At 45.0% G+C, this 6298-nt stretch overlaps 1 protein-coding gene across 5 annotated transcripts in view; it reads left to right on the top strand.

The window, feature by feature from the left end:
* Positions 1–6298, top strand: part of LOC110522816 (disabled homolog 2-interacting protein) — a 251182-nt gene that overhangs the window by 25519 nt on the left and 219365 nt on the right. For 2 of the 5 annotated variants that reach the window (XM_036977019.1, XM_036977018.1), the window contains exon 1: positions 2544–3061. The exons of the other annotated variants lie outside the window; for them this stretch is intronic. The gene's annotated coding sequence lies outside the window, so the exon portion shown is untranslated. Of the gene's footprint in view, positions 1–2543; positions 3062–6298 lie in introns of those variants that run through there. 5 annotated transcript variants of the gene reach the window in all.

Below are 6298 nucleotides of genomic sequence, written 5' to 3' on the forward strand. Positions count from 1 at the left end.
TGCAACCTTCCGGTTACTAGCCCAACACTCTAACCACTAGGCTACCCTGCCGCCCCATTAAGGTTGCATTAAGGAGAAGTATGTCTCTAATTCCATTCATAACACTTGTATTTTCATCAACATTTATAATGAGTATTTCTGTAAATTGATGTGGCTCTCTGCAAAATCACTGCATGTTTTGTAACTACTGAACATAACACGCCAATGTAAAATGAGATTTTTTGATATAAATATGCACTTTATCGAACAAAACATACATGTATTGTGTAACAAGAAGTCTTATGAGTGTCATCTGATGAAGATCATCAAAGGTTAGTGATTCATTTTGTGAGTCTTCTCTTTGGCTGGAAAAATGGCTGGGTATTTCTGTGACTTGGTGGTAACCTAACATAATCGTTTGTGGGGCTTTCGCTGTAAAGCATTTTTGAAATCAGACACTGTGGCTGGATTAACGAGAATTTTATCTTTAAAATTTTGCCTAATACTTGTATGTTTGAGAAATTTTATTCATGACATTTCTGTTGATTTGTATTTGGCGCCCTGCAATTTCATTGGCTGTTGGAACCCTTTTCCCAAACAGGTTAATTCATCCATTTATCATCATTCATTTATGTGAGAGTTGCATATGAGAGCTCCATCTGATCCACAGTTCCACACACAGATTCTCTCTCTTACACACACAGTCAAATTTGAAGTTGCCTGCTATTCAGTTCTGTCCTGTTCCATGTGGAGTGGAGCTGTTCCAATGTTTTGCCTGTTGTTGCATTTGGGTGGAAAGTTACCTGCCTCTTCTGTACTGTACATTTCCTATGGCCTGTGTGTGTGTGCGTGTATTTGTGTTGTTTGAGCTGCAGGGAAAAGTTCTGGAGCAGGGTGGGCGTCTCCGCCTCCATACTGTTGCTCTTCATCTCTCCCTCTATGCCTGCTGCACTCGTTGCAGTCCCTCTCTCTATCTAGGCCTCTTTTTCTCTCCCCATTCCTCTCTCTGTTTCTCTCTCCTCATCTCTATCTATTCTCATCTCCTCTCACTACCTCTGTTTATTTATTCCTTTCTGTTTCTCATACTCCCATTTCGCTCATCTCTTTCTCTCTCCCATCCTCTTTTCTCTCTTTCACTTCCTCCTTTCCTCTTGGGTTTCTGTCCGGTCTCAGTGGAGGGTGAGGACACATGTAGCAGCCTCAAGGACTTACAGGATACTGTTCACCTTTCAGTCTGCTGACAGACATGTTTGGTCACACACACATGCTTAGTAACACATGTACTCACACACACTAAGTTAGACAAATGCTTTGACACACACTTTGACATAAACACACACACACACGCTGGCACAGAAAAACAAACAAAGTGATAGAGATGGTGGGAGGGAGGGAGGGGTTAGTGACAGAGGAGAAGGCTAAATAGAGGGACAGATAAAGAGAAAGGTGTGTCAGAGAGAGTTACCTATATGAGGCAAGGATTCACGACCTCTCTCTCTTTGTGTCCTGTGTAACTCTATAGCCCACATACCAATGTCCTCTCCTCAGTCTCTTTCACTGTCTTTCAGGTTCTCTCTCTCTCTTTTTCTCTGTCTGTTTGTCCAACCTTCCCCTCTCCCTCAGTACATCACAGAAGAGCTTAGGGGGAGAGGTTGTAGTCATGTTAGAAGGGTTGTATTCCTGTTTGAAGGGTTTAGGGAAGCGGATTTACAGGTATGTCTGCTGAATGGGTAGGACTTAGTCCTGCGGTTAAATTATAGTGGGTAATGGTGAAGGGATGATCTGGTATAGGCTTTGTGGTGGGGTCAGAGTGAGGAGTTGTGAGATGTTGAGAGAGGGATGAGGTGGTAGCCCTGTTGGTAGACCTTGGGAAGGGGTGGCGTGGATGAGTTGGGTGGGGGAGGCATTCTGTGAACAAATGCCTCAATTCCTCCTGGGCTAGAACAGGAGCAGAAACCTGAGAGGATTGATCAGGGAAGGAGGGAGGGATGGGAAGGGAGGGTCATGGGGAGAGACAGCTAGATAGCGAAACTCTCACAGTTCTGGTGACAACCACCTGCCTCCTAGTTCAAAGGCATAGCTAAGTATTTTTGTCACAGATTTGGTAGATTTGTTCGTTTGTGTGCAGGAGCTTATTTTCGTGCATGCATGAGGTTGGATTTCAAAGTACCTTTCAAACTGATCTTGTGGTTGTTTTCCTTTAGAGTAGTGAGAGAGCCTTCCAGTTATACAGATTTAAGTTCTCATCATCTCCATGTATGGAACAGCCAACGCAATTACAGTGTTGGCTCTTTATAATAGACTTATATGGAATATTGTAGCATTGTGGCTTACAGTATTATCATTGGAAAACCCAGTATATGTGAGACTGAAAGTAGCACAACTCTTGTAGCTGTAGTTTGGTGGAGAGAGAGTCCTGGCCTCAGCCCTGCAGTTCTGTTCTGGTCTACCACAACTCTTACTCTGATTGGAACATTCTCAGGAAGGAATTTTGCTCTCTGAGGTCTAGGTCCCGCCCCCTTTGAGCCCAGGGCGCTGGAGCACAACTGCATTCCCTCTATACACACTCACGCACGCAGGGGGAAAGTGAGGGTGACAGTGTGTATGAGAAAGAAAGAGAGAAAGAGAGTGACAAAAGCAGTTAGTTCCATGGACTGAAAGTGGAAAACTAGCAAGAGGGAAGGAGGGAGGGAAACAAAAGTGTTTGAGAGAAAGAGATCTTCTCCCCTCTGTTCTGGTGGCTGTTTTCTTTGCTGTGAGCCTGAGAAGGGGGAGGACCTAAACTCAGCGCTCAGAGTCAATACTGGACCCCTACTGGACTCCAATGCCCTTACTGGAGTCCACTGCGCAACCCACAAACACGCTCTCACACACACACACGCATACTCTCTCACACGGTGACACACACACACGCTCCCTCAGACCCCTGCAGCTACTGCAGAACGGAGCAGAGGGAGAAACAGAGAACGAGAGGGAGAAAGGAGGGGAAGTTGTTCGTTGTTACTACTTGTTGCTGATTGCTTTCCGTGCGGAGCGTTGAGGATGATATTCCCTGTCTTTTCCTAGCGGGAGCTTGTCTGAGGTAAGAACCTCTGTGCTTGTCCCCTTTCTTTACTGCTTATGTTTCTCTGTGAGAGAGGGAAGGAGCGAGGGAGGAAAGGATGGTAAAACGGGTAGTTTTTCACTCCAGAATTTGAGGGGGTTTCTGTGGGAATGCTGGCTTTGTTGAGTGGGGGGTAGGAGGGAGGGAAGGAGAGAGAGAGGGAGGTGTGGAGGGAAGTGTTTCACGTGCCAGAGAGAACAGAGCTACCCTCGTCTGTCAGAGTAGAGAGGGAGAGAGAGACCCCTCACTACAGACCGGCCCCTCTGTAAGAAAAGAAAGAATGATAAAAGAGAGGGAGGAAAAGACTATCAGACAAATGGTGGTCTGTTACGTGTGTTTCTCAACTCTCAGTTCTCGTAGTGGGACAAAACAGGAGCAGTGAAACACCTAACTGCTAGCCCAGCTTTCTTTCTCTCTCTCTCTGGTCTACTTTGTGTTTCTACATTCTGTCTCGAGTCTGCAGTTCTCTGATTAATGTTGCTCTTTCTCTCTGGTGTGTGGTTCTGGGGAGCTCTGTGTGGTTCAAGACTGTTCTCTACTTGCAGGGCCAGCTGTATAAATGTTACATTTATTTATAATCTGGAGTGTGGAGTCACAACACAGTGCAGTGAGGACTGAGAAGAGGAGAGGGCAGTAGTTAACTATTTTAGCAGTCTTGTCCCCACATTTTATCAAGCCTGCATGATTACAGCGTCTTCTGCCTAGCGCCTACAACTAGAGACTGTTTACAGTGCATTCAAAAAGTAGTCAGACACCTTGAATTTTCCACATTTTGTTATGTTACAGCCTTATTCTAAAATTTATTAAATATTTTGTTTTATCAATCTACACACAATACCCCATAATGACAAAGCAAAAACAGCTTATTTTTTATTTTTGCTAATATATGTAAAAAAAAAAACGTAAATGTCATATTTACATAGTAATTAAGACCCTTTACTCAGTACTTTGTTGAAGCACCTTTTCCACCAATTACAGCCTCAAAACTTTGTTGGTATGACGCTACAAACTTGGCACACCTGTATTTGGGGAGTTTCTCCCATTCTTCTCTGCAGATTCTCTCAAGCTCTGTCAGGTTGGATGGAGAGTGTCGCTGCTCAGCTATTTTCAGGATTATCCAGAGGTGTTGGATTCGGTTCAAGTCCAGGCTCTGGCTGGGCCACTCAAGGACATTCAGAAACTTGTACCGAAGCCACTCCGGCGTTGTCTTGGCTGTGTGCTTAGGGTCGTTGTACTGTTGGAAGGTGAACCTTCACCCCAGTCTGAGGTCCTGAGCGCCCTGGAGCAGGTTTTCATCAAGGATCTCTCTCTGCACTTTTCTCCGTTCATCTTTCCCTCGATCCTGATTAATCTCCCAGTACCTGCCGCTGAAAAACATCCCGACAACATGATGCTGCAACCACCATGCTTCACCGTAGGGATGATGCCAGGTTTCCTCCAGATGTGACGAGTGACTTCCGTCCAATCAATTGAATTTACCACAGATGGACTCCAATCAAGTTGTAGAAACATCTCAAGGGTGATCAATGGAAACAGGATGCACCTGAGATCAATTTCGAGTCTCAAAGCAAAGGGTCTGAATACTTTTTAAATAAGGTATTTCTGTTTTATATTTTTTTATACATTTGCAAAAAATTCAAAAACTTGTTTTCACTTTGCCATTATGGGGTATTGTGTGTAGATTGAGGAGGAACATTATACATGTTATCCATTTTAGAAAAAGGCTGTAACGTAACAAAATGTGGATAAAGTCAGGGGGTCTGAATACTTTCTGAATGCACTGTATACCATGTGAGGCCTTTTCAAGCATTTATACCGTATCATGTGGCATGGATTTTAGCGGCCCTAGTCTAGTTGTTGTGGTGATATGTTCTGTCCATTTTGGTAGGTGTTGTTGTGATACTGTATGTTCTCAGACTCTGTCTCTCGGCTGGCGCTGGCCAGGGCCGGGTCGTTGGTCGGTCATTGTTGTTCTATTAATAGTTTGGGCTGGGCCAGCGAAGGAAGTCGCCTTGGAGCGGCTGGCCAGCTGGAGGAGAGGGATTTACCGGACTACCAAGCGGGAAATATGGAATAACAGAACGGCCTTCCCGAGCTGACAGGAATCAGTGGAGGGAATGGGACTGTAGAGTAACACCTGCTATAGATCTGGTGTTACTCCTAGTGAGGTGGAACACCAGAACACAGAACCTGGGGAGATATGGTCTGATACATTATATCCTCCGGAGAAACGCTCAGCCTGCTGCAGCCTGTAAGCAGGACCAACAGAGAATTACACTAGAGTCATCTTGGTTTATTAACTACATTTTTGCAGTTTGACCAAAAATATATAAAAACTGCTAACTGCAGTCACAGATGGCTTACTAGACTCAACAACCTGTCTGTCCTTGCTACGGTGCCATAGCTGATTTAGAGAGAAGCGTCAAGCTGCAGATTATGTGGGCTGATGCGGCGTGGTCTGCAAACCTCAAAGCACATGTGAGTGAGTCTGTGAGTGAGGTATTTTGGCATCTCAAATTGTATGTGCGTGTGCAACCTATAGATGTTTTTGGGCCTGTGTATCGTGTGAGTCCGTAGCTTTGTTCCAGGGCATCATGTGTGCTACATGTATACCATTCGGCGCACTAGCTTTAGTCCATGGCGTTATGTTAACCACTGTTGCCTGTGCAGCTGGCTAGAACACACTAGCTAGGCTAGCTAGCTATTACACACTAGCTAGCTAGTACACACACACACACACACACACACACTAGCTAGTACACGCTAGCTAGCTAGCGAGTACACACTAGCTAGAACACGTTAGCTAGCTAGTACACACCAGCTAGTACCTAGCTTCTACTTCTAAATGTATTTTCACTACCCCTGCGGTTGGTGGCGGTAACACACCATCTTCTCTGGCACAATTCGACATCCTGTCTCATCTCATGTGTCTCACAGTGTCTGTGGCATGAGAAGGTATCTGCTGGACCCAGACCCTATTGGATTTTGAGGCACCAAGGGGTGCTTAACCAGGGGATGCTTAACAAAAATGTTGCTAAACCACAAGCATTTCGCTACACCTGCAATAACATCTGCTAAACATGTTTATGCGGCCAACAAAGTTTGATTTGAACTCTTAAGTGGTCTGACAGCACCACGATTGACTTGTTTGATACCCTGCTTCAGTGTTTGTCCAAGGAGAGGAGTGATAGCCACATAGCGCTCCTATCTTTTCCT

This window comes from Oncorhynchus mykiss, chromosome 5 (assembly GCF_013265735.2).
Source record: "Oncorhynchus mykiss isolate Arlee chromosome 5, USDA_OmykA_1.1, whole genome shotgun sequence".
Classification (NCBI taxonomy): domain Eukaryota; kingdom Metazoa; phylum Chordata; class Actinopteri; order Salmoniformes; family Salmonidae; genus Oncorhynchus; species Oncorhynchus mykiss.